Raw genomic sequence first — 19,088 nt, forward strand, 5'->3', positions numbered from 1 at the left:
ACAACTCCCTCTTTCCTCGCCGTATATCCGTCCTCACCGTGAGGCTGGGAAAGCACGCTACAGGAATGGGTGGGGAGGAGTAGATCAAGATAGTGACATGGGAGGCCCCTGAGCTCCCCTCCTCCCACGGACACACAAAATGTGCAGGCACAGCTCAGAGATATTGCAGGTTCAGTTCCAGACTATCACAACAAAGCAAATGTCACAATAAAGCGAGTCACACGAAGTTTTTGGTTTCCCAGTGCATATAATAGATAGCTAGTGGGAAGCAGCCGCATAGCACAGGGAGATCAGCTCTGTGCTTTGTGACCACCTAGAGGGGTGGGATAGGGAGGGTGGGAGGGAGGGAGATGCAAGAGGGAAGAGATATGGGAACATATGTATACGTATAACTGATTCACTTTGTTATAAAGCAGAAACTAACACACCATTGTAAAGCAATTATACTCCAATAAAGATGTTAAAAAAAAATAAAAAAGTTAGGTATACACTCTATTGTATTCTCTTAAGTGGGCAATAGCATTATGTCCAAAAAATACGTACCTTAATTTAAAAATACTTCATTTCTAAAAAATGCTAGCCATTATCTGAGGCTTCAGTGAGTCAATTTTTTTGCTGGTGGAGGGTCTTGCCTCCGTGTGGACGGCTGCTGGCTGATCAGGATGGTGATTATTGAAGGCTGGGGTGGCCGTGGAAATTTCTTAAAATGAGACAGCAGTGAAGTCTGCCACATCGATTGACTCTTCCTTTCATGAACCAGTTCTCTGTAGCATTTTACCCACAGTAGAACTGCTTTCAAAATTGGACTCAGTCTTCTCAAATCCTGCCACTGCTTTATCAAATCAGTTTAGGTACTAATCTAAATCATTTGTTGTCACTTCAACCATCTTCACAGCTTCTTCCCCAGGAGTAAATTCCACCTCAAGAAACAACTTTATGGGAATTCCCTGGTGGTCCAGTGGTTAGGACTCGGCACTTTCACTGCCAGCCAGGGAACAAAGATCCTGCAAGCCGCACGGCCAAAAAAAAGAAGAGAAACAACTTTATTTGCTCATCCATAAGAAACAACTTCTTATCCATAAAGTGTTATCATGAGATTGCAGTAATTCAGTCACATCTTCAGGCTCCACTTCTAATTCTAGTTCTCTTCCTATTTCTACCACGTCTGTAGTTATTTTCTTCACTGAAGTCTTGAACCCCTCAAAGTCACCCATGAGTGTTGGAATCAAACTCCTGTTAATGTTGATATTTTGACCTCTTCCAATGAATCATGAATGTTCTTCATGGCATCTAAAATGGTGAATCCTTTCCAGAGGTCTTCAATTTACTTTGCCGAGATCCATCAGAGGAATCACTATCTATGGCAGGTATAGCCTTATGAAATGTATTTCTTAAATAATAAGACTTGAAAGTCAAAATGACTCCTTGATCCATGGACTGCAAGATGGACATTGTCAACAGGCATGAAAACAACATGAATCTCATTGTACTTCTCCGTCAGAGCTCTTGGGTGCCCAGGTGCATTGTCAGTGAGCAGTAATATCTTGAAAGGAGCCTTTTTTTCTGAGTAGTAGGTTTCAACTATGGGATTAAAATATTCGGTAAACTATGTTGTAAACAGATGTGCTGTCATCCGGGCTTTGTCGTTCTGTCTCTAGAGCACAGGCAGAACAGACTGAGCATAATTCTTAAGGGTCCCAGGATTTGGGGAACAGTAAATGAGCATTAGATTCAACTTAAAGTCACCAGCTGCATTCGCCCCTAACAAGAAAGTCAGCCTGTCCTTTGACACTTTGAAGACAGGCATTGACTTCTGACTGTGAAAGTCCTAGATGGCATCTTCTTCCAAGATAAGACTATTTCATCTGTTGTTTAGTGTAGCATGAATTATCTTAGCTGGATCTTCTCAATAACTTGCTGCAGCTTCTACATCAGCACTTGCTGCTTCACCTTGTACTTTTATGTTATAGAGTCGGCTTCTTTCCTTAAACCTCATGAGCCAACCTCTGCCAGCTTCAAACATTTCTTCTGCAGCTTCCTCACCTCTCTCAGCCTTCATAGAATTGAAGAGAGTCAGAGCCTTTCTCTGGATTAGGCTTTGGTTTAAGGGAATGTTGTGGCTGATTTGATCTTCTATCCAGACCGATCAAACTTTCTTCATATCAGCAATAAGGCTATTTCACTTTCTTTTTTTTTTTTTTTTCTTTTTTTTTAAACATCTTTATTGAAGTATAATTGCTTTACAATGGTGTGTTAGTTTCTGCTTTATAACAAAGTGAATCAGTTATACATATACATATGTTCCCATATCTCTTCCCTCTTGCATCTCCCTCCCTCCCACCCTCCCTATCCCACCCCTCTAGGTGGTCACAAAGCACCGAGCTGATCTCCCTGTGCTCTGCGGCTGCTTCCCACTAGCTATCTATTTTACATTTGGTAGTGTATATATGTCCATGCCACTCTCTCACCCTGTCACATCTCACCCCTCCCCCTCCCCATATCCTCAAGTCCATTCTTTAGTAGGTCTGTGTCTTTATTCCCATCTTGCCACTAGGTTCTTCATGACCTTTTTGTTTTTTGTTTTTCCCTTAGATTCCATATATATGTGTTAGCATACAGTATTTGTTTTTCTCTTTCTGACTTACTTCACTCTGTATGACAGACTCTAACTCCATCCACCTCATTACAAATACCTCCATTTCATTTCTTTTTATGGCTGAGTAATATTCCATTGTATATATGTGCCACATCTTCTTTAGCCATTCATCCGATGATGGACACTTAGGTTGCTTCCATGTCCTGGCTATTGTAAATAGAGCTGCAATGAACATTTTGGTACATGACTCTTTTTGAATCACGGTTTTCTCAGGGTCACTTTCTTATCATTCATGTGTCCACTGGAGTAGCACTTGAAATTTCCTTCAAGAACTTTTCCTTTGCGTTCACAGCTTGACTAAATGTTTGGTGCAAGAGGCCTGGCTTTTGGCCTGTCTAGGCCTTGGACATGCCTTCCTCACTAAGCTTAATCACTTCTAGCTTTTGATTTAGAGCGAGAGACTTACAACACTTCCTTTCGTTTGAACGCTTAGAGGACACTGTAGGGTTATTAGTTGGCCTCATTTCAATATTGCTGTGTCTCAGGGAATAAGGAGGCCCGAGGAGAGGGGGAGAGAGACAGGGGAAGCCCGGTCTGTGGAGCACTCAATGCACACACAACGTTTATCGCTTAAGTTGGGAGTCTTAAATGGGCACGGTTCATGGGGCCTCAGAAAAGTTACGATGGTAACATCCAAGGTCACTGATCACAGATCACCATGACAAATACACTAATGATGGAAAAGTTTGAAATATTGTGAGAATTACCAAAATGTGACACAAAGACACGAAGTGAGCAAATGCTATTGGGAAAGTGGCGCCGATAGACTTGCTTGAGGCACAGTTGCCACAAACCTTCAATCTGTAAAAAGCACAATATCTGTGAAGTGCAGCAAAGGGAAGCACAATAAAATGAGGTATGCCTGTACGGCTATATGCTATACAGTCACAGGGATCCAGAGATTAGCTGAGTGACTCCTGTACACCAGACAAAGGAGAAAATACCCAACTTGAAACAGGAACCCCAACTCTCCTCAACTTCTCCCAGAGGCGCAAAGGGTTTGGACCTCACATCTAAGGCCCCAACTGTTAAGATTACCACCAGAGGGCCTGGCTCCCAAAACAGCTAGCTCTGAAAACCAACAGGGCTTGTGTCCATGAGACCCATGAGACTATAGCAAACAAAGAAGCAATTCTTAACAGACGCACAAGCACTCACTGTGGCTATCCCCCCAGGGCTTAGAGGGGGCTACTCTTCATTGCGGTGGCTTCTCTTGTTGCGGAGCACGGGCTCTAGTCTAGGTGAACAGGCTTCAGTAGTTATGGCACGTGGGCTCAATAGTTGTGGCTTGCGTACTTAGTTGCTCCTCGGCATGTGGGATCTTCCTGGACCAGGGGTCGAACCCGTGTCCCTTGCATTGGCAGGCGGATTCTTAACCACTGTGCCACCAGGGAAGTCCCTGTGTCAGTAATCTTTTGATTCATAAGAGAAAATAAGATTCCCACAATAAACCACTGTTCCCTCCTTTGGCCTCCTAAATTAGAAGAATAAAACCACCATTCTGCCCGGGAAAGATAATAATAATTTACCCTTGTGTAGTACTTGTTTACAAAGCACTTTCAAATACACCATCACATTTTGAGCCTCATTACAACTTTTTGCAATAGATGTAGATGACAGGCAAGGTAGGAGGAGGGAGAGTGACCTGCCAGCAGTCATAGAGTTGATCATCACCAGATCAGTAGTGCTTACTGCTGTCACTCTGCATTTTGAAAAAGGGAGATATGCAGGTTAATGCTGGCTGTCCCAGGGTGGCAAACTTAAATGCTAACAGGCACCAGACTAGTAATATAAACAAGCCAAGTAGGCTGGATTAAACTCACACGCCTCTCAATGTTTTGAGTATAAAGATAGAGTACACTTTTCGTCTAACTTTCCTATTTCAACAAACAGAACAACAGCAGAAAAACACATCAAAACACTAGCCTGCAAGAACAGTTATACACAGACCGTGATGTAATCTGTGCCAGGCCAGGGTGTGCATAGCTTGTCAATGCCACACGGCTGTGTCACTCAGGTCAGTTGTTACCAGGCATAGATGAGGGACCCATGTCACCAGATCTCCCCAACTGACTTTTTAAGGTTTGAGTAGCTTGAAATCCATGTGTTTATGTTAAATATCCTTTTTTTTTTTTTAATTCTTATTTATTTATTTATTTATTTATTTATTTATTTATTTATTTATTTATTTATTTTTGACTGTGTTGGGTCTTCGTTTCTGTGCGAGGGCTTTCTCCAGTTGCAGCAAGTGGGGGCCACTCTTCATCGCGGTGCGCGGGCCTCTCACTATCGCGGTCTCTCTTGTTGGGGAGCACAGGCTCCAGACGCGCAGGCTCAGTAATTGTGGCTCACGGGCCTAGTTGCTCCGCGGCACGTGGGATCTTCCCAGACCAGGGCTCGAACCCGCGTTCCCTGCATTGGCAGGCAGATTCTCAACCACTGCGCCACCAGGGAAGCCCCAAATATCCTTATTTTTAAAGGTCAAGAACTAACTTAAAAAAAATTTAAACATCTATCCATAGGTGGAATTGTGTCTGCAGACTCTGTGTTCCATGACTTTGAACCTTATTTCAGCTAAGTTTGAATTCCTTATAATCAATTAAAAGAAGGAAAATAGAGAGATTCAGTAAACATTTATAAAGTACCTACTATGCACCATGCACAGCACTCGGTATTTTGGATACAACATTAAACATAGACCAGCCTCTGATCTCATGAGGTTTATAATCTAGTGACAGAAAAACAACTTAACAAGTAATTAAAATATTTACGTGCCAACAGCCACAAAAGGGGACATTCAGGAAGCTATGACATCCAGGCTTCTAAGAGATTGAAAGAACTGTTCACAGGAAGAAATGAAATCTAACGCCTAAAAAATGAACTATCCAGGCAAGGATGGCACGGAGGGCGTTTTAGGCAGAGGGACAAGATATGCAGAGTTCTAGAGATGAAAGAGAATGGCATACTCAGAGAAACAAGGGAAGCTCGGTATGACTGTTGTGTAAGTGTTGGTGGCAGCGGCCATAGTAGGCAGCGGTCAGCAAATAAAGTCTTATGGGTCAGGTTACGGAGGTTAGAGTTAAGGGCAGTGAGAAGGCCTTAAAGGATTTTAATGAGATTGACATCATCAGATTGATGTTTTTGAAAGGTCACCTGCTGTAATAGGAAAAGCAGGAGGGAATCGTAATAGGTCGTGTTTTTAGGAAGCAAACTCTGAGGCCCTTGAGGTTTGAGTGCAGGTGCGGGAGGGCACTTTGGGGAATAGCACGGTGCAGGGTGAAGGCAAAGGGAGCGGGTGAGCTGCGGTACAGCGGCAGCAGGGGCCTCAGCCAGTCCTGTAAGGAGCTCTGGGGCTCGGATGGTCCTTCAGATTTGCTCTGCACCAAGGGGGGCAGGAGGGCAGGAGTTTACACCCCCTCACATAGACCAGTCTTTGGCTGTGAGCTCCCCCGACCCAGGAGGGAGCAGGACCTTGGGGGGAAGAAGCCGCTTGCTTCAGCTGAGGGCAGTTCCTGGATAGAGACTTGGCAGAGAGCTGTCTGTTGCCAACATACCCAGCGGCTGGGGAAATGGTTGCTCCGGCCAGTTTCACAGCACTCACTACAGTCCGCCCCTTGCACTGCTGAGAGAAAGAGGAAGAGACCAGGGAGGTGTACAGGAGGGAGGTAAGCGGGGTGAACTCCAGCTCACACCACTGCAGTTGGTCTGCGGGTTGTGACTGTTTCGCCCTCACCCTCAGCCAAGCACCTCTAGGTTACCCCTGATGGGCCCAAACCCCTGGTTACCTGCCTTTCTAAAGCCGTGACTATTGAGCGTGACCATTTGCTCTCCGGATTGGGCAGGAGAGCACCAAGGGATGCCACAGTGAATCGCCTGGGTGCCAACCGTGTTCCTCCTCTCTCCGTTCCATAGCTGCAGCCCTACCTTTTCCTAATGGTCACTTATCCCTGCCAGAAAGGTGTCTCCTTTCCTTGCCTGCCAGTCTCTGGGTAAACACATAAGGTGACCAAATGGCAGCTGTAGCTTGAAGTTTAATAGAATTCTTGGTGTGTTCCCTGGTAGAAGCATTTTCCCTGTGGAAACCAGAGCCTCTGTATCTGTAAGGCTCCAAGTTGCCCAGGTAGAGCACAGATTCCCAGGTGGGTCACTGAGAGTAACAATAAGTGGGGCTTACATTCCTACTCCCACCCCTTGATTCCTCAAACATCGTGTTCTACCTATTGGAGACACGGTATCGCACTGTGGTTTTTTATTTAGAGTGTAAATCTCATCTTGAAGAATAGCACCTCAGGGTGGGAGGGAGACGCAAGAGGGAGAAGATATGGGGATATATGTATACATATAGCTGATTCAGTTTGTTATACAGCAGAAACTAAGACACCATTGTAAAGCAATTATATTCCAATAATGCTAAAAAATAATAATAATAAAATTTTTAAAAATAAAAATAAAAGAATAGCCCCTCATCTCCACTTACTGCTGGAGATGTAGGAGCTCCAGCTGCATCTTGAAAGGCAGGCTGATCACTAGTTCAGATCAGCAGCTTCTGGGTGATATGATATGTGACAGGACCAGTGTGCACTATGGTCATGTGCCCTCTGTGACACGCCCTTTGCTAGAAAGTGGGTTTCTTTAGTCCAATGTGATGTTATACAAGATCCCATAAGCCTTCAGATGGTGGTTCTGTCTGAGGCTCTGTTGTCAAGAAAGGCAAACCCATACCTAGAATAGGAGTCAGTTCCTGTCAAGATGGAATTTTTACCTCTCCCAGTAAAAATATAATCAACCTGACATCAGCAGGCAGATCGTTCTCCTTAAAGGATGTGCCATACTAGGGACTTAATGTGCTGGCAGGTTGGACATTGGCAGTGGCAGTAGCTACCTCAGACTTGGCAAGTGAAAGCCTAAGCTATAGGATCCAAGCAGAGCTGCCATCTTGCCACCATAATTGCTCCATTCAGGAGTCCATTGACCAGCACTGGTGTGGCTGGCTGATGTCAACTGGTTGGATCATTCTACTTACTGGCTGAAGGCCGCTTTCTGTGGCAGATGCTCTCTTGTGGGCACTAATATGTTGTATATTTCATGCCCACTCTCTCAATTCTATCCACGTGCCTTTTATGCAGATCTCCTTGTCTTCTTTGTCCTCAATCTTCCAGATTTTCTCCTCCCATGCCCTTAACTAACCTGTGAAGACATTTGCCACTGCCTACGAGTTTATATATATTCTTAAATCAGGACCCTCTTCATCCCACACAAAGTGTATGGTCAGTTGCTTTGCCCAAAGCTCTGCGCATTGAGAGGGTTTCTCCCCACCACTCTCTTCTAACCCTAAGAAAGGGTTATAGTATAGCAACCGTCCATTGTTGGCTTGCACTCACATGCTGCTATGGTCTTAATGAATATGTCCCCCTAAAATTGATATGTTGAAATCCTAATCCCCAAAGACGATGGTATTAGGAACTGGGGCCTTTGGGAGTACTTAAGTCATGAGGGTAGAGAGCTCATGAACGGGATTAGTGCCTGATACGAGAGACCCCACAAAGACCCCTCGCCCCTTCCACATGTGAGGACAGAGCGAGAAGACACCAGCTATGAACCAGGAAGGGCGCTCCCAGCAGAACGTGACCATGCTGATGCCTTGATCTTGGACTTCTCAGCCTCGGGAACTGGGAGAAATAATTTTCTGTGGTCTATAAGCCCCCCAGTCTGTGATATTTTGTTAGCGCAGCCCGAACAAAGACACATGCTAAGCAAACCCAATTGTGGACCAAGCTGGCACCATAAAAACAGCTCCCTCTGCACCCCTGTGTCAACAGCCACCATGCGGCCAGAGTTGCGAGCCAGGGGAGAGGCACCAGTGGCCCAGCAGTGGATGATGGGTAACATGGGGGTCTGACCCACTGCTCCTGCAGGTGACTCGTCCACCGTGGTCCTGCTTGGCCTGATCCTGGCTGCGCCACCTTCCTCTCGTGAAGGATTGCTGCCGGCGCTCCAGCTCCATGGGGCTCAGGCGCACGCTGGGAGCTTTTCCCAAACAGTGCCGCTCAGAACTCTAGACATTGCCATTGTGATTCTCTTACTGGCTTGCAATAAACTCCGTGCAACATCTTTTCTCACCACACACACCTTGAGTACCATGGGGTCTGCCTATTTGTACGGCCCCAGAGACAGGACTGCTTGCGCTGGAGCCAACCCAGTGCACAGCCCTTCGCAGCTCTGACACCACTCAAAGCTTCCAGGGCTCGTGTCCCACAGGGAATGGCCTCTTCTCTGGCAGCCAGCTGGCAGGTGTTCAACTCTGTCCCCTGCCCCATCATATGGTTGGCGTCCTAGGACCACTCCTGGTACCAGCTGTCATAGGTCACGTTCCCAGGGAAACCGCCTCTGAGTCTGGCAGACAGGAGGTGTCTGTGGGCGTGCTCTCAGGAATGACACCTTAGGGAGAGAGGGAAGCAGGACTGAGCAGGGGTAGAAGCTGCAGTGATGCCGTTACAGCGGGAGATGAGGGGAGGTAGAGGCGGGGTGGGGCCCGGGAACTAAGACGGCTCTTGAGAGTTGTCTCACCCTGAGTGCGGGGCTGGAGGCTGATCTTCAGCACCTGTCCATCCATACGTCAATTGGTCATCGGGTGTGCGTCGTCCCCGCCTCCACAAGGAACTGTGGCTGGAATGAGGCAGTGCTTTGACTTAGGGAGAGTCCTGTGTAGCGTCTCGGCAGAGATGCAGCCAAAATTGCCAGCAGCTGGGGAAACCAGTACCCAAGGTGGGGCAGGGCTGGGGTGCAGCCAAGGATCCACCAGCAGAGTCAAGACTAGAGAGACTCCTCAGGGTGCTGACAAGGGCAGCGGGGATACAGAGAGGGGGTGGGTCTGAGGTAGGATCCAGACCTTGGCAATGAATTAGAGGACAGGATGAGAGTGGTAATGAGTTAATGTCAATGCTCGAATTTCCACCTTGGGTGAACTTGGGTGGGTAACAGTGCCATTCACTGGAAGAGGAAACACAGGGACAGAAGCAAGGTGTTCGGGGAGAGATGACGAGTTCACTCTGGACGTCTCAGCAGAGGTGCTGGGCGGGTAAAGGAATAGATGCGTAGACCACCTCAGAGGGATGCCTTGGCTGATAAAGACACCGATTAGTCATCTCCAGTTGATCGCCCCTCACCCAGGACCCCTGCCTCAACCTCCCCGGTTCTACAACCAGAGGCTGAGGGACGTGCCTCCCCTGGAGAAGGAGAGCGAAACAGCGATGGCCCAGGAGGACTGGATTCCTGGGTGTGCTTGGCTGACTCTCTGCAGACTCATCTCCTGGCCATTTACTGCTGTTCACACAAGTGCAGCCCCAGGATCGGGAGACGGGGGGGATTTATTATCCCCAGAGGTCTAGGTCCACAGTTATTTGGGAGTGTATCTCCTGAATCGCCTGTTGGTTTAAGTGATGCAGCTTTATCAGTGCACTTCACTCAAATTCTTGACTCTGGATGTGCAGGGTGGCAGACGTGCAGACACGTAATGACGGTGCTAGAGCCCAGGAAATGCAGGCGCCTCGTTCGCCTGCCATTCAATAGAAAGGAGGAGAATAGGTGCAGAAGACAACACCCGAGCTCCTGTAGCGCATTCCCCAAGCATTTGGTCTGTTGGCCCCGGGGGAGCAGAAATGGCCCTGGGCTGCTGATCTCCTCCACTTCCAGGCAAGTCTCTCAAATTCTTACAGCGTTTCTCCTCACCTGCCACATTGGGCCAGCAAGGTCTACAAACAATGGAAAGAGAATGTATGTGAAGTATTTTATGCCTTGTAAAGTACTACAAAATGGTACAGCTTTGAGGTTTGGGTATTTTAAAGGCTGAATGCTGAAAATGTCAGGCACTAGAGAGAGAGAAAATGAAAGACAACATTGAAAAAAAATGGAGGCACACTTCAGCGTGTGGACACACACTCACACTCACACACACACTCACAAACACACACACAAACACACATGTACACACATACTCACACTCACACACTCTCTCACACACTCACACTCTCAACACACTCACACACACTCATACACTCACACTCACACACTCACATACTCACACACCCTCACAAACTCACACACACACTCATACACTCACACACACACTCACATACACACACTCAAACACTCACACACACACTCACATACACACACTCAAACACACTCACACACACACTCGCACTCACTCATTCACACATCAGACTTACCACGCGGGCCCAGGGCTCCGTCTCTCCCACAGCCCCTCCCGTCCTCCGCAGTTGCTCTCTTCTTCTCCGGGGCCATCACTGGAGAGAGAGCAGAACTGGGCTGCCCGCAGCACTGCCTGGGGCTTCAGCCTCTCTCCCTCGGGGGTTTCTAGAAGCCTCCCAGCCCCAGGAGGTCCTCCCAGCCTGGTGTCCCCACTGAAGGACACGATCTCCCCGGTCCCAGCCGGAGCTCAGCCCTCCTCGCAGACACCAGGCCAGAGTCCCCGCCTCGGCCGCCTCCCCGTGTGGGGAGCTCATGTGGATGCGGGGCTGCCCCGAGCCCTCCGGATCCAAGCGGGCTTAGGAGTCCTGGCCGGCTCGCTAGAGGAGGCCTGAATGCACAGCCCTCACCTGGACCGCTTGTCCGCACCCTGCGCCCCAGACTCAGGAGCAGCTGTTGGAGCAACGCCATCACGTGGAAAGCATTTTTACAGAAACTTGTTACCACACACATATCCACCCCACACACACACCACACACACACACACACACACACACACACACACACACCACACAACATATTCAACACATATATCACACACACGCATATGTGGTATATCTGCATGTGTATACTCAACACACACAGAGCACACACCCATGCCCCATGCACACCCCACCCCACATACACACTCACCACACACACAGCACATACGTACATCTCACACCAAACACACACACCTCCCATACACACTCACCACAGACACACACACACCAGAGACTGTTTCAGCTCCGCCCGAAGAAGACGTGCCCTGGAGATTCCCTGCATTTCCTCCTCGAGCAGGAAGAGGGGAGATACCTGCAGAGCTCCTCTCGGTCACCAGATGGCGCTAAATCCTTAGGGGAAATCATATATTTTTCAAGAAATGGTGGCCAGTAGTGAAGTGACCTGGGGAAAAAGGAGTGTTCACTGCTTTCAGTTGACAGCAGGGGCAGGAGAATCAAGACAGGCGCAGCATTTCTGAGTGAAGTACAGACTTGAAAAACTAAGAGCTGGGTCCTGCCTACAATGAATCCTTTATTCACTGATTGATTTAAAATGGGGGGGGGGGATATATGTATTTATATATTGTCATCCGCAGGACAGGAGGGCTTGTAGACCAGCTGTGGGGAAAATAATTCATCTGCTCTCCCTGATCACCTCTTAGCAAATGAAGCAGTTGCCAAACACGTGCATGAAGGGTCAGCACATTTTAATTTATTGCTGTTGCTTTCCAAGTTTACCTTTAATTTCTTTCAGCAAGAACTAAGTGTACATCTCTTATCTGATCATCGCTATCCTGTGAGGAATCCAAGGCCAGGCAGAACGGTTTTGAAGTCAAACTGATCTGGTGTTGAAAATGAGTCTCAGCCGTGACTAGCTGTAATGGTTGATTTTTTGGTGTCAGCTTGGTTAAGCTATGTTGCACAGTTTTTTTTTGTCAAACACTAGTCTCTGTGCTGCTGGGATGGTATTCTGTAGATGTGGTCAACATCTACCATCAGTTAGCTGACTTTAAGTAAAGGAGATGACCTGTAATGTAGGTGGGCCTCATCTAATCTCTTGAAGGCCTTAAGAGCAAAGACTGAGATTTCCCAGATGAGAAGGAATTCAGCCTCATGACTGTAACATAGACACTCCACCTGTGTCTCCAGCCTGCCCTACAGATTTTGAACTTGCCAGTTCCCACGATCCCATGAGCCAATTCTTTAAAGTAAATCCACATATTTTATACATACACATATATCCTACTGGTTCTCTCTCTAGAGAACCCTAACTGATACATGAACTGTGGTCATCATTAAGTGAATTATGTAACCTCTCCAAGCCATGCTTTCCTCATCTGTAATATGATGTTGTAAATTCAAAAGGATTTAATGAACAATGCATGCATTACACCTAGTGTGGAGCCTGACAAATCACAGTGTGCACTAAACAAGGTGGTTCTTTCCTCATCCATCCTCATTCCAGCACACACACACCCCACAGGATTACATCAGGCTGCAGAGATTCGACGTACACATTCAAGACAACGTGTGCTAGAGCACACACACACAATTCCTTGTATGTGTTGACTGCAGTGTATGCAGATGTTCTGCTACTTCTGTAGTCCACAGACCAGCTGCTTGGGCATCACCCAGGAACATGTCAAGACCTACTGATCCAGAAACTGGGAGGAGACTGTGGGCGAGCTGGGAGGGGTGGGGGGGGGGAGATCTACAGCAATTTGTGTTTGAACAAGGCCTCCAGGTGGTACTCATGCACACCACAGCCTAAGAACCACTGTTCTGCTAACTTGTAAGCGCTACAAGGCAGGGATTTTTTCGTTTGGTGTTTGTTTATCATCTCTTTTGTTTACATATCCCTAGTACCTAGAACAGTGCCTGGCACATCACAGGCATCCAACACATATTTGCTGAATGAAGGGATTTCTGTGCCAGCTCTAGCAAAGAATAATAGTCAGCTTTGTACCAGAATATCTACATTTTACACAAAGGACAAGCTTGTTCTCTGCTCTGGCTTCCTCTGTGCATTAGTGATGCTTCCACATTCAAAATCCTTTCTAGATTGATAATTTTAGTCATTACTGAACTGAGCAAGCCATGAACTAGTGATCTCCATCATCCAGAATACAACTTAGCTTATCTTCCTCGCTCAAGTGCAGATTTTTCCCATTTGTCAATGTGTGATAATAGCTGAACACAAAGAACTTTAAAATTCCCATTAAATGATACCTATTAATAATTCTTTTTAACATCTTTATTGGAGTATAATTGCTTTACAATGGTGTGTTAGTTTCTGCTTTATAACAAAGTGAATCAGTTATACATATACATATGTTCCCATATCTCTTCCCTCTTGCATCTCCCTCCCTCCCACCCTCCCTATCCCACCCCTCTAGGTGGTCACAAAGCACCGAGCTGATCTCCCTGTGCTATGCGGCTGCTTCCCACTAGCTATCTATTTTACATTTGGTAGTGTATATATGTCCTATTAATAATCTTAATATTTATGTTGTCCCATTTCCCCATCAATCTTAAAATATGCTAATAGACGTTATTTATTTACTTTCCTCCCTCTCTGCGAAGCAGTCAAGGTCCCGTGGGGCAGGGCTATATAAGGTCTAGGTGGCGATCCAAGTGGTGTTTGGTACCCATTGCACTAAGAACAGAAATCACCACTGTTATTGCCTTCATCAAGAATATTCTTCCAAACTGAATTTGAGAGCATGGCCCGGGAAGTTGGGAACTTAGTGCAGAGAGTGCGGCCCAGCAGCCCAACCCAGCCCCCAGCCAGACGCTCCGTTACATCCTAGCACTTCAGTGATTTCTTTCTAAACACACATAGAGATAAAGATATAACGAGTAGTTATTTCTTGTATATGTTTATTATATAAATTAATACTATATAGGTACGTATACTGCCCCGAAAAGAGAGAGTAATAATAGTTCCAAGAATCTTCGGGCCTGAAAGGGGAATGCGGTGTTCCGACTCACCAGCAGGGGGCGCGCTGCTCACAAGCAGTGGTCTTGGACCAGACCACCTGACCCTGCTGTGACTCCGGGGAAGCTGGGACCCCTTCAAAGTCGGCATTCACCTGAAAGCATTCACAATCTGAATTAAGCCAACTGTTTTCAGGGATTTATGGCAATCTGATCCTTTTTGGAAAATAGATTTAGATTGACTTTTAGAATTAGGATATACTTGTCTGATTATTGACTAAACAGATGTCACAAATAAGTTTCCTAAAGCAGGAAAGATGACATGAATGCGAACAGTCTCTCAAGTTGTTCTAACTTGCATACGTATTAACAGGGTCTCCTAGGCACAAATTTTAAAACCTCTGTGAGGGCACTTTGCTTTGATTTACCTGTGTTTTTTAAAGGAGACATCAGTAGTCTTTTCGGTTTATACAAGCTCCTACAGTCTGATAGTCTCATCTCTATAAATACGAGGTGAGGACGATGATGACGACAAGATAATGGTTATAATCATTGAAAACACGAACTTGGCATTCGCGGTGCACCAGGCTCTTTGCTAAGCTCTTGCATGCTTATATTCTTGACTCGCGACCACCCTTGTGAGGGGTGGACTGTATTCATCACACTTACAGATGAGAAGAGGCTGAGGCTCGGTGTCTGTCCACGGTTACCCAGCAAGTAGAGAAGGAGGCTGGCATTTAAACCCAGGCACTGATGACTCCAGAGCCCTGCTCTGAACCACTTCCCATGCCACAGGCACCTCTAAGTGGTCACTTAACAATGATCACCTTATAAACAAAACCCATGGTCCCTTCTTGAGCCACAGACTGTCTGTCATGCCAATACTTGACCTCGCTGAGGCAATTTTGAAGGTATATAGGAGACTGTAGGATATTGCTGTTTTTAGCCATCAACTGTGTAAGAAGAGAGACTTGTCCCATGCCACCCACACCGCATCCCGCCCCCTCCCCCCCACTTGCACTCACACACAGTTCCTCCCCACGACGGGTGAACACAAAGCAGGCACAGAGGTCTGTGCAATTAACCTAACTGTCACACTGCCCTATAGGAGCCACAGTTAATCACATGTAGGACGATAATGCTGAGTGACAACCAAGCCTTCACCTCCTGGCAGCACAATGACAAGTCACTGCTTTATAGCTTGATGACTAAAGGCATAAGAGAGGGTGAGTTTATCCAACTAAACATGCTTTTCAGGCTCAAGTGAGATGGCTCCCAAGCCTCCCTGCGCCCCACAAGCCCCCAGGGCGTTTTTAAGGATTCACATTTCTGGACCCCATTCCAGACCTACTGAATCCAAATCTCCAGGTTGTGAGCACAAGCAAATGTGTGCGTGTGTTTTCTAAATCCCTAGGTGATCCTGTAGCAGTGGACATCCAGCCTCTGTTTGTGATCATTCCAGAAGGATTTGATATCAGTATCAAGGATACTCATAAAAGCTGCTAAGCAGAGATCTCAGCAGAAGAGACTTGATGACACCCCTTTCCCCCAGGAAGTGATAGTCGAAGGTCTAACACAGTCATCTGGGCACATGAGGCTGATCCAGAGCTGTGTTTCTCGGTTCCCCACGTCAGTTAGGCCAGCAGCAGTAGAGGCGGGTCTCCCGCTGTCCTTCCACGTGGATCCAAGTGGGTGACGCGGAAGAAACAAGAATAAGGTTGATGCAGGCGGAGGCCTCCTGAGAGGTTTTGGGCGCTCTCCGTGGCTCTGTTCTACCAAGGAGGAAGGAAGCCCACAGTGTTAGGGGCAGTGGGACTATCAGAGATGAAAAGGACGGAGAAAAGGCATCGGCTTTGGCAACTGTGGCCTCACTCGTGTCCTTTCTGAGAACAGTTTCAGCAGGTCAGGCCGAAGTGAGATCCAGCCACACAGCAGTGGGTCACAGAGCGGGCGAGTGGTGGAGAGTGAGGGCCTCGGCTGGGCGCAGAGGAAGCAGAGATTTCCCGCCCCTCGGCCTCAGGGTGTGGAACCGCTCTGTGACAGTGCCATGGCCTTCAACCCTTAGTCCTCTCTGTAACATGCGACGTCATCGTGAAAGAAACTGTAGCAGCAAAAGCACGGGGTATGAAACCAGAGAGTCCAGGGGTCACACACGAATTCTGCTGCTCGAAGTCTCTGTGGTCGCAGGCAAGTTCTGTTGCTTCTTGAAACTGAGGTTTCTTCCTCTGAAATAGTTGACAACAGCTCTACCTATTAGGAAGGCTACAATCGCTAAATTAAATGATCTACTCCGAGCTCCTGACGGAGAGCACAGCTTCCTCATATAATAGACATGGTCACCGTTACTTCTTTTTTTTTTAAATTTATTTATTTATCGGAGTATCATTGCTTTACAGCGCTGTGTTAGTTGCTGCTGTACGATGAAGTGGATCAGCTGTAGGTGTACTTATATCCCCTCCCTCTTGGACCTCCTCCCCTGCCCCATCCCTTTCCACACCTGGATCCCGAGCCTCAGCTCCAGGGTCCTGGACCAGCCTGCTTCCCCTGCCTGTACATGCTCACTGCAAACCTATTACAACTTTGTAGCCGTCACGGCACGATTCCTAGACACAGCTCTGTGTCTTCTTCATGGAATCAGTGGGAAAACCAGCAAGAGGACAAGAGAGCTGGTTCCATGAGCATGTGAGGAACGGGATGCCATGCCATTTTATTGATTGATTTACTTTTTTAAAAATTAAACTACAGTTGAGTTACAATTTTGTGTTAGTTTCAGGTGTACAGCAAAGTGATTCAGTTATACATAGACATACATATATATTTATGTGTGTGTGTATATATATATTCTTTTGCAGATTCTTTTCCATTATAGGTATTATAAGATATTGGATATAGTTCCCTGTGCTATACAGTAAATCCTTGTTGTTTATCTGTCTATATATAGTAGGTGTATCTGTTAATCCCAAACTCCTAATTTATCCCTCTCCCCCTACCCCACCCTTTCCCCTTTGGTAACCATAAGTTTATTTTCTATGTCTGTGAGTCTATTTTTTTCATAAATAAATTTATATATTTGTATTACTAAACATACTTATTTTGTACTCTGCATCTGATCATTCCAATATCCACAACCTTTGCTGGTCAAATTCTGCAGTTTTGCACTTCTGCCACTTTCACTCATGGTAGCTTGTTTTCGCCTGTATTTGGTGACTTTTTTATTGTGATCCCAGATTTCTTGGAATTTTATTTGGTTTTTTTTTGTTGTTTTTTTTTTTTTTGAGGTTTGTCTTTTTAAAGTGCATTACTCTATACAAATCAATTTTCACGGCAAAGTAAAGGAGCTGTTACAGTGGAGGATTACTGGACTGAATGTCAATATTATGACATAGTATGAGTGTGTTTCATGTTTGGTAATGGCAATCATTGTTGCTTTTGTTGTGGTCATCCATGTACAATGCTTGGTGTCAGTCTATTTATCTCTTGTAAAAATAAAATACAGTGTGTGTGTGTGAAAAAATAAAAAAAAAAAAAAATAAAGTGCATTACTCTACAGAAAATATTTTTTGCCTAATAAGAACCTGCAGTATAAAAAAACAAAACAAAACAAAACAAAAAAAAAAGAAAATATTTTTGCTTCAGCCAGGTTCTTGGGTATACTGCCAATCCGGGAGTATTTCAAATTAACTTCTTAGCGTGAGTCCTTCTTTAAGCTAATCAAGTGGTATGCATTCTTTTCACAAACGCTGTGCATAAGGCTTAGTGGTTAGGAATTCTCAGAGGAACTTTGTCTCTCTGACCTGCTCCACCATAGGACAAAGGCTGAGACCAGCACATAAGTTTTTTCATCAATTCTTTATCAATTCTCTCTTCTGGGAGGATTTTTCCACCTTCCACACTGCTCTTGCCCAGGTCCCATCTCTGCTTGTAAAGACCAGGCCTTGGGCAGCCTGGGACTAGGAAAATAGCCCCATAGCAAACACCAGATTCCTCCCTCCCTACACCAGTAAGATTTTCTCTTTCTTATTCTGACCTTCAGGGATTTTCCTGACTTTCCCCTCAGATCAACCATTTATTAAGCAAAGACTTTTCTTGCATATTTCATCGAGCATTTTTAGGTATATAGACCTCGGAGAAATTGCACTTAGCATGCGGTGCGCCATATTGCTGAAAAGTGGCATTTTCAAATTAGTCTTTGATAAGTAACATTATATATTTCTCTGATCTGTATGCCTCCAGTAAGCAATTTTAAACCATTGCTACAGAATTACAAGCTCCTGAACCTTAAAAAGAAAAGCTGGGGACATAGGATCGGGAAGAGTATTTGCTATGTTCGGTGAGGGTTAGGACCACACGTGAATCTGAGCTGATTGGAAGACGCGTACTTGAGATACAAAGCTACTTACTAAATCTTGTGTCGGTTCGCATTCATCACAGCTTTATCACTGGGCTCTGGGCCATGAGTGGTCTTTACGTTGTCCCAGAGCCAAAGGAAGTTTTCCGTGACCTGTGGTTGCTTCTTAGTGTTAAACTGATTCTGCTTTATTCTAACAAAGTATTCACAAATCACATGATGTCCTCTGAGTTATAAAGGAAGTTTCCTTTGTGAACGGGAGAGCTGATTAACAGAAAGGAATTGGTTTCACCTCAATGACCACCATCAGGGATGCACCCCACATGCCCTTGCTGGTTCACGGGGTCCTATTCCAGACGATTGTCAGGCTGGTGCCTTCATGGGATGTGTCATTTGT

General features: G+C 46.0%; 1 protein-coding gene and 1 long non-coding RNA gene across 13 annotated transcripts in view; both read left to right on the top strand.

The window, feature by feature from the left end:
• PRKN (parkin RBR E3 ubiquitin protein ligase) overlaps positions 1 to 19,088 on the top strand; it is a 1,297,158-nt gene that overhangs the window by 1,246,268 nt on the left and 31,802 nt on the right. The window lies entirely within an intron of this gene.
• On the top strand, positions 558 to 6,046 carry LOC309667352. The gene is made up of 2 exons (XR_014267726.1): positions 558 to 4,762; positions 5,108 to 6,046. It is a non-coding gene; the product is annotated as an uncharacterized lncRNA (long non-coding RNA).

Source organism: Balaenoptera physalus (genome assembly GCF_965194825.1).
Source record: "Balaenoptera physalus genome assembly, chromosome: 9".
Lineage (NCBI taxonomy): Eukaryota > Metazoa > Chordata > Mammalia > Artiodactyla > Balaenopteridae > Balaenoptera > Balaenoptera physalus.